The sequence below is a fragment of the Tenrec ecaudatus genome, chromosome 13 (assembly GCF_050624435.1).
Source record: "Tenrec ecaudatus isolate mTenEca1 chromosome 13, mTenEca1.hap1, whole genome shotgun sequence".
NCBI lineage: Eukaryota > Metazoa > Chordata > Mammalia > Afrosoricida > Tenrecidae > Tenrec > Tenrec ecaudatus.
The window spans coordinates 37,776,067-37,786,057 of NC_134542.1; the positions used below are offsets into that span (position 1 = coordinate 37,776,067).

Genomic DNA, 9,991 nt, shown 5'->3' on the forward strand with positions numbered 1-9,991 from the left:
AGTAGAACTAGCTCTTTGGGTTTCCCAAGCTGTCCATCTTGATGGAAGCAGAAAGCTTCATCTTTCTCCCAAGAAGCAGCCAGTGGGCTCAAACTGATGACCGTGCGGTTAGCAGCCCACCACTAACCCACTATGCCACCAGGGCTCCTTCCAAATCGCACAACTTTCCCTGTCATCACGAAGCAGTCATCCACAAGACTGTGTTCCCACCATGCCTTAATCTGGACCAAAAGACATGCTGAACCTTCTAATCTTTGTACTGTTTCTCCCTGTGAAGCAAGGGCGCCGCGGGGCACAGCAGCAGGGTCACGTCCGTTGAGCCACATTGTGAAAGCAAATACAGTTTCAATTACACTGGGCAGCAGCAATACAGAGAAGCCTGCCTTGTCAACTGCAGAAGGCAGCGGGTGCACCTGGAACTTTCTGGTGCCTGGGAAACCCCCACTGAGATATAAATAGGAGGTTCTTGAGAATGTCACACAGAAGTTTCTTTGTGACCACAAAACGCAACTACATGGTTACATGGTCCATGATGCCATCTAAAAGGCAGCCAGAGCACAAAAAGAGCCCACCTGCCCCCTCTGTTTGTGTCGAGAGTCTAGGGATACTGGCTGTGTGTCAAACAATTCAGGCAGCTGGGACCAGGCACAGTCTTCTCTCCTCCAGCTGTCGGCACTGTAAACCTGCGACCGTGCATGGAATGTGACTGTGTGCTCTGCCCTTGACGAAAGCATTGAAAATGAGAAGTATGTAGTACTAAATCATCATGTAGTTCTTGCTTTCTGGACTGCTTCAGGTACATACTCAATGACAGTCTAGAGGTCACGTACTCACACTGAAGCATAAACACATTTTAATTTGGGGTGCTACCAACGACTATGATTCACCAGTGGTTGAGAGCGTGCATTAAGATTTATTTGGCTTCATAAGGAAGGCTTGTCAATTGTAGCAAGCTGCCCACAGACAATAGGTGATCCCAGTTCTAAAAGTAGAAGGTCTCTCTGATAAAGTTCTTAGGTAAACCTCCACATATCCCAAATGCCTCTCTGGCTCGGAATAGCTGCAAGCAATCTATAGAAACTGCGAGTGAAAGAATCAATGAGAAGCCCAAGATATACAGGAGATAAGTCATCTAATTGGATACACACTCAGCAGCAGAACAGAGTAATCCAGAACAAGAACGTAATCTGACATAGTGACCCACTCCATCTTAACCAAAATTAAATTCTCACTGAGGTAAGCTCATACATAGCACAAGCACCTAAGAGCATTCCCCACTTTTATCCAATAAAAAATTCAATGTAAGACAAATAAATAGCTCATCGTTCCCTGGACAGTGTTTGTCTGTCCCAAGGCATTTGATCAAGCATTTGCCTCTGTTCAAAAAGCCCATTCCCTCGTCTCCGTTTCAGCCTGTTGAAATTCTAGCCCCTCTTTCACAGCGTCTCTCCCATAAGCTTGTCTTGCTCTGGCACTCTTGGCATTCTTCTTGTTCTATCGTAGTTAGTAAGGCCCTTGAAGACGAACAGGCTCTGATTCATCTTCACTAGGATCTGGGAGGTCTTTCCGGGCCGCCAGCCTCAGCTCTCTCAGCCTTACACAGCCGGCCCCCATTGCGCAGACACAGCGGGACTGCACAGACCCAGTACCCACTCATCCTTTTGAAACCCACGGACAAGGAAGAAAGGTGCGCTGGTGATTTCACAGCTGCAGATGGAACCTAGTTGTTAGGTCCAGGAGGCAGCCTGGGAAAGTAAACTTTTGCCACTCTAGGAGATCATTAAGCTATTGATTTAGGGCAATTTATGTTGCCACTGTCACCAAAACTCACCGCCAGGCCCGATACAAGAACAGTAAGTTCTGATAACATGGCCCGGCTCGATAGTGCCTTCATGAAATGATCACTGAAGATATGTGAGCAAAGTAAGGTACCACAGCAAAGTGTGGCGAACAGAGAAGGTGCCCGGCGATCATTCACAATAGTGTCTGAATCTTAAAGGCTTGTATTCAAACAAGAAAACATCTAAGTGAGGAATCAACTAAGTCCACACAGAAGCAACACATCAGCTTGTGTGATCTAAAGATGACAAATACAAAAATCAATTATGAGGGAGGGAAAAGTATCACAGCTTAAATTGTGAACACCCAATTTGTGGACGGATGTGGAGGACAGTGGGAGCCTAAGACCCATCTGCAGAGTATCTAGTCAGATTAAATTGCTGGCAACCAACACAGGGACAAGGGAACAGCGAGTGGTTCAAAACCAGAGGAGGGAGGGGAGAGGAGGACTAGTAGGGAGTGATCAAGGGCAAGGTAACTGAGATGAATTACTGAAACCAGAATGAAGGCTGAACATGGTAGTGGGACGGGAGGAAAGCGAAAGGAAATAGAGGAAAGGAGTAGGAGGTAAAGTGCATACAGAGAAGCCTAAATACAGACATGTACATATGTAAATATATTTATGATTATGGGGGAAATGGACTTATTTGCATATATTTATAGGTTCAGTAGTAGGGTAGCAGGTGGACATTGGGCCTCCTCATGCATACTCCCCCAATACAATAGCACCTCGCCCTGCAAAACGGTCATTGCATGATACCCACCTTCCCGACATGATCACTGAAGACAGATGTGTGTGTAAGCAAACGTGGTGAAGAAAGCTGATGGTGCCCGGCTATAAAAAAGATATAGCATCTGGGATCTTAAAGGCTTGAAGGCAAATAAGTGGCCATCTAGCTCGGAAGCAACAAAGCCCACAGAGAAGAAGCACACAGCCTAAGCGAATGCAAGGTGTTGAATGGACCATGTAGCAGACACCAAGAAACAAAAACAATCATTGTGTGATCACCTTCCTCACATAAACGCTGAAGATGAAGGAGTGCATAAGTAAGTGTGGTGAAGAAGGCTGATAGTGCCCGGCTACTGAGAGATATAGCGTTCTGGGGACTTAAAGGCTTGAAAGCAAACAAGCGGCCATCTAGCCCAGAAGCAACAAAGCCCACATGGAAGCAGCACACCAACATGGGTGATCGTGAAGGACAGAGGAGACCAGGTCTCAAACAACAAAGGCGGGGGGGGGGGCGTCACATCACCGTGAGTGAGGGGGAGTGCGTGATGGGGACCCAATGCCCATCTGTAGACAGCTGGACATCCCTTGCAGAGGGGTAGTGGGGAGGAGATGAGTCACTCAGGGTTCAGTGTAGCAACAGTGAAACTCAAAACCTTCCTCTAGTTCTTGAACGTGTCCTTCCCTCCCAATTATCATGAGCCCAATTCTACCTTGCGGACCTGGATATACCAGAGGATGTACAGCAGTGCAGTGGGGAATCTGGAAACACAGGGAATCTAGGATGGACGAACCCCTCAACACCAGTGGTGGGAGTGGCAACACCAGGAGGGAAGGGGGTGTAGAAAGGGAGAACCGATCTTGGAGATCTACATGTAACCTCCTCTCTGGGAGATGGGCAATGGGAAGGTGGGTGAGGGGAGACGCCGGACGGTATAAGATAAGATAAAATAATTATTTATAAACTATTAAGGGACCAGAGGGAAGGGGGGAGCGGGGAGGGAGCGGGAGGGGAAAAAAAAGGAAACCGAGCTGATTCCAGGAACCCAAGTGGAAGGCGAATTTTGAGAATGACGAATGCAACGAATGTATAAGGGTGCTTTGCTCAATTGATGTATGTATGGATTGTGATAAGAGTTGTATGAGCCCCAATAAAAAGATTTATTAATTAAAAAATTGCTGACAACCTTTTATCCCCCTCCCCCACCCCCAGCCACTGTCTTACTATCAAACAGTAAAGTCTTGTAATCCCGCTCGGCTGGATCAAACTTGATACTTGTCTAGTTGGCTTCCTCTAGACCCAACCTGAATTTGTTCTAGGTGCAAGGATCTCCTGCCTGGCTTTGGGGATCTTGATGGATGTTTTTTCCCTGCTCATTGGGGTATTTTTATCTTTATATTGCTATTGTTGGATTCTTACCACTTCCTTTGGGTTTGTTCTTTATTGTTTTGGGTGTGACGGTTTATGAAGCACAGAAGGAGTAGATGTGCAGCGATAACAACTGATGCAAGGGTCTGCAGGGGATGTGGGGGAGGGGTAACGGGGAGGGGGGTTCTGGGAGCAAACAGTGAGGGTGAGATGGGGAGGGAGCACTAGAGATGAATGTGATTACACAGCTCATTTTAAAGGTTTTAGTCATAAGGAAAAAATTAAATGAACTGAAATTGAATGTAGTGAATGATTGAATTTTATGATGTGGATTATATGTCAATAAAACTGAAAACAAACAAAAATAAACCACCTCACTGCCATGGAGTCGATTGGACTCACAGGTACCCGCCAGGACAGCGCATAATTGCCCTTGTGGGTTCCGGAGACTGTAACTCTGTAGAGGATAGAAAGCTTCATCGGTCTCCCTAGGAGGAGCTGGTAGTTTTGAACTGCTAACCTTAGAGTTAGGAACACAAAACAACTTGATGGGGGGAAAAACAACCCAGTTTTTGATGACAGAAAAATAACAATAGAGTGTTAAGCGCCATCCTGTGGTTCCGTAACAAAGAAAGCTATGGGGGATGTGAGAGCATGGAGGAAGGGAGCCCAGGAAGCAGGTTGTGAAGTCTTCCAGGCAGGAGACAGGAGGTGCATTTTAAGAAGTGGGGCTCAGGCCAGTGATTCATAGTGGTCTCACGGTAAGGCAGAATGAGCGCGCACACGCTACCTTCTGTCATCTGTCATTACTTCCCCAGCTGGGTTCAAACAGCTTTCTCAAGCACACTATGTTCTTGGGTGGGTGGGTGGGTGGGTGGGGTGTGTGTGTCCAAATTCTGAATCTGATCCATCTGGCCCTGAGAAACTCAGTAAGGGTTCGTGAAACTATAAGGCATTAAAGGCAGGAAGCATTTCAGCCCATGGAGAGATTAATCAGCCCACAAGGCTCTTAGAAGAAAACCATCATCAGATTTCAGGGGTACCCTGTCCCCAAATGGAGTGCATTACTGGAATTTCAAAGAGAAATAAGCCAGGAGACTCAGAGTTCAGAGCAAGTCCCCAAGTGGCTCAGCTGAATGCCAGAGATTCAATCACTTGCTACCTGCATGGGGGGCAGTGCCGTGGCATCCAGGAGTCCAGGCTGAGGCCCCCACCCCACAAACCAACAACGCCAAACCAACTCACTGCCTGCAAGCCGAAGCCCACTCAGGGTAGAACTGGCCCTGTGACTCGCTCTGGGGACGGTAATCTTTATAGGAGTAGAAAGCCCTTCTCCCGCGAAGCGCCCCAATACTTAACCAGGACACGGCTGCGGGAGGTGGGAGGTCCAGGAACGAGGGCGGAAAGCGTTCCCGACCGACTCCCACCGGGCCCTTTTCTCTGGATCTGGCTTCAGCTAGGAGCTGTGCTGACACTGCGGGGCAAGCTCAGACCTGCGGCTCTAGGGCTCTGGCCTTGGAAAGCATTTCGGCGGGGCGGGGAGCTAGAAGAGCGTCCTCAGCAACGAGAATGGACTACCTGCGCGCCTCCTCCGTGCAGCCCGCCAGGTGACACACCACCCAAATGCGGCTTGAGGTTCAAAATTCAAGTTCGAGGGGCTCCCCCGCTCCACCCCACCCCTCCTCAACTCATAAATGCTCAGAAGGACACAAGGTGCTGTTGACTTGTAGTTCAAAGATGCCACTGGGAATTAGGATGACAGGAACCGGACCTGTGTCCAGACCAGCTTCCCAGAGGCCGCCTGCCCTTCTCAAAAACCTGCTGTGAGACCCAGTCACATAAGACTCGCAGGTTAAGGCCGAACAACCAGCAGGTGGATTCATTTTCAAAGAGCAACACCGTATTAAAGGGAGGGCAAATGTACTCAGTTACAAACACAGAAATGTAAAACATAAGGTGTTGGCGAAAAAGATTAATCAGACGACTCAATCCCAGAAGTATAAAGAAGACAAGTTAAATTATGTTCAAATGGATGACATGTCAACATGACAAATACATTCAAGATTCCCTTCCAAACTCACAGAGCCTGCCAAGTTTTTGTATGGCTTGAAAACGATTATGTATGATTTGCAAGGTTAATTAGAGGAAGCACCAAAGGAAAGTACCAAAAATTTATTTCTTCTTTATCTGAAATCTCTTATCTGCAGTCCATCAAGCCCGCCCCAGCTGATCTCCCAGTTGGTGTGGCTTGTGTGCCTCGGAAACCCCCAGGAGCAGTTCTGCCCTGTCCTGTAGGGTCCCCATGGGTCCAAATCAACTTGATGGCAATGAGCTTAGCTTTGGGGTTTGGTGTAGCTTGACGAATGCTACCTCCCTCTGGGTAGTAGGCAGAAACACCCCTCCTTTCATGAGAACAAAACATACCTTGTGCACTGCCTTTCCCTCCAGCCAAGTTAATGTTCTCCAGTGAGCGAACAAGGAGGTCAGCACACAAGGCAAAGGCAAACACTGGGCAGCGTACACGAGGAGAAGGCAGGAGTGACAAATGCTCAGAGGATGACTACATTAACACAGTCTGAGGGGCTTCAGCTCGATGGGCACAACAGTCCACAAGATCATGTTCTACATAGGTGAGTAGTGACGGGGTCTCAAGGGCATGTGAGTGGCCATCAAAATGGCAACTATTGGTTTCTTCTCACCCAGAGCAAAGAACAAAGAAAATCAAATATTCAAGGAAACAATTCACCCAAAGGAATGAGAGACCAGAAGAACTCCAGCCTCCATTAGCCCAAGATTTGAATAACTGGGTGGTGGTGCCCAGTCAATCAAGGGTAATGTAACTGAGAGGAATTACTGACACCCAAATGTAGGCTGAGCATGATAGTGTGACAAGAGGAAAGTAAAAGGAAATAGAGGAAAGAGCTAAGAGGCAAAGGGCATTTATAGAGGTCTAGATAAAGACATGTACAGATGTAAATATATTTATATGAGGATGGGGAAATAGATCTATGTGTATATATTTATAGGATTAATATCAAGGTAGCAGATGGACATTAGGCCTCCACTGAAGTACTCCCTCAATTCAAGAATACTTTGTTCTATTAAACTGGCATTCCATGATGCTCACCTCCCTGATATGATCACTGAAGATTAATGGGTACATAAGCAAATGTGGTGAAGAAAGCTGATGGTGCCCAGCTATCAAAAGATAGAGTGTCTGGGGTCTTAAAGGCTTGAAAGTAAACAAGCTACCATCTAGTTCAGAAGCAACAAAGCCCACATGGAAGAAGCACACCAGCGTGTGTGATCATGAGGTGTCGAAGGAATCAGGTATTAGACATCAAAGAACAAAAAATCATACAATTGTGTGCTCAGCTTCCCAATACAATTACTGAAGATAAATGGGTGCATAAGCAAAAGTGGTGAAGAAAACTGGTGGTGACCAGCTCTCAAAAGATACAGTGTCTGGGGTCTTAAAAGCTTGAAGGTAAACAAGCAGCCATCTAATTCAGAAGCAAGAAAGCCCACATGGAAGAAGCACACCAGCCTGTGTGATCACAAGGTGTCATGGGATCAGGTATCAAAGAACAAAAATCAAATCACTGTGAATGAGCAGGAGTGCAGATTGGGGGCCCAAGACTCATCTGGAGGCAACTGGACATCCCCTTACAGAAGGGTTGTGGGGAGGAGATGAGTCACTCAGGGTGCAGTGTAGCAATGATGAAACATACAACTTTCCTCTATTTCCTAAATGCTTCCTGCCCCACCCCACCCCCACCCCATCATGATCTCAATTCTACCTTACAAATCTGGCTAGACCAGAGGATGTACATTGGTACAAATAGGAACTGGAAACACAGGGAATCCAGGACAGATGATCCCTTCATGACCAGTGCTGAGAGTGGCAATACCAGGAGGGTGGAGGGAGGACAGGGTGGAAAGGGGGAACTGATTACAAGGATCTACATATAACCTCCTCCCTGGCATATGGACAAAAAAAGTGGGTGAAGGGAAACGTTGGACAGTATGAAATATGACAAAATAATAATGATTGATAAATTATCAAGGGTTCATGAGGGAGGGGGGAGCAGGGAGGAAGGGGAAAAATGAGGAGCTGATACCAAGGGTTCAAGTAGAAAGCAAATGTTTTGAGAATGATGATGGCAACAAATGTGCTTGACACAATGGATGGATGTATGGATTGTGATAAGAGTTGTACAAGCCCCTAATAAAATGATTTCTTTTTAAAAAGCTCTGGACAGAGTGGGAGAAACATGCAGCACAAAAGTACAAACAGAAAGGCATCAGACTGACTAGTATGTTAGAGACTAAGGGCTCTTCTGAGATCATGACCCTTAGACACACTTCAAACCTGGAAGTGAACGCACAGTCAGTGATCACGTTTCAGGCCAACAACAGATGGGACTATAAAGGAAACATTAACATCCATGGGGAATACACTCCTTCAAGCAATTAACCATGTGAGACCACAGGGGCAGCATTTGTCCCAAGAGTTCGGACAGTGTGAACAGGCAGAGAGGATGATGGAAATGGAGAACCAAGGGAGGAAGTTGGAAGAGTTCTAATATTCTGCAGCTATTAAAATGTGTATAGATTGCTAAATGGAAAAAAATCTGTTCTGTGAATTTTCATCCAAATAACAATGCTTCCCCCACCAAAAAACAAACAAACAAACAAACCCTATTTCAATGTCAAAAAAAGGGGTAGATTTCATGTCAACAAATTCAAATATCTGAAGTCTTCAGAGCCCTTGAACTATATAAACATTTCCTGCTTTCCAGAACAAACTATTTTCGGTTTCAGTTCCTTTGTTCTGTTGCAATGTACTGTCAACTTTACAGGAACATTCTGTTCTCTTGCAAGTCCGGTCAAGCCAGACTTGTCCTTTTGAAGAGCAAAGAGTGGCGAAACCGGTTTCTCCTAGAGCTTTAAGAAACCCCAGCAGTGCATGTAGCCCCTCAGCTTCTCCAAGGTGAACCTCCCCTGCACTGTGCCACCATGGACCTTAAAGTCCAGCTGCTTTCAGAAGCCATCTGCCCTGACCTACTGGCCGTGGACGCGTCGGCGCGCGCGGGGCTCCCAGCTCGTAAAGACCGCCCCGAGAGCTGCGTCCCCAGTGCCGGCACTCGTCAGCTGCCCGAAAGGCGAGCTGCGGCATCCCGGGGGGGTGATTCACCCCAGAAATTCGGCAACCCCCAAGACGAGTTTGAATCTGCGTGAGCCAGGGGCACAGCCACCCAAAGCTACCCTTGGTTTGCGCCCATAGCGACCAGGGGGCGAGATGGGGCGGGGGAACAGGTGCAGGGCCAGGCTGGCGACCTGGGCGAGCGGCCCCCTGGGGCGCACTGGCAGGCAGCGAGCTTGGGCATCGGGACAGGGGAGGAGGGCCCGAGGGCGGAGAGGCAGGGAATGGGGCGAGCCCCGCCCGGGCGCCGGGGAGGCAAACCCACGTCAGCGACGTGGAGCCGACTCGGGGACACGCCCAGTCGCAGGCGGCCTGCGCGGCGGGGGAAACTGGGGACGCGGGCCGGGGGCCGGGGGCAGGCGCAGGGCTCGCCGGGGCCGCGCACGCGAAAGGCCGGCGCCCGGGCGGGTGCGGCGCGCGCCCACCTCGCGAGCTTGCCTGCGGGGCACTCACCGTCCTGCGCCGGCCGGGCTTCCCTCCAGCTCGGGGCGCAGCAAGCCGCCTCGCTGAGACCTGGGTGAAGAAGGAAGCGCAGGCACCGCCGGAAAGGAAGCCCGGCGGTCAGTTGTCGACGCAACAGTGGGAGGGCTCCGCTGCCATAATATAAACCGAGACCTGGGAAGAAGAGAAAGAATTTTGTTGTGCCTTAGCGAGGACAGGGGTATCTTTTTAAAAATTGGATGATAGTTTTATTGACTTACTTTACCCAATCCAATATTATCTAGTCACAGTCAACTTTGTTGTTCAATCCCATCCAGTGAGGTTATATAATCATCAATGCGAGCAGCTCCCCCATCCCCCTTCTCCCACCTTGCCCCTCCTGTACCCTCAGGGAAGCATTACTTCTCTA

At 48.4% G+C, this 9,991-nt stretch overlaps 1 protein-coding gene across 1 annotated transcript in view; it reads right to left on the reverse strand.

Moving 5' to 3' along the window:
• CFLAR (CASP8 and FADD like apoptosis regulator) overlaps positions 1–9,724 on the reverse strand; it is a 57,218-nt gene extending 47,494 nt beyond the window's left edge. Inside the window, exon 1 of the mRNA XM_075530392.1 lies at positions 9,595–9,724. The gene's annotated coding sequence lies outside the window, so the exon portion shown is untranslated. The remainder of the gene's footprint in view (positions 1–9,594) is intronic.
• Positions 9,725–9,991: the final 267 nt, after the last annotated feature.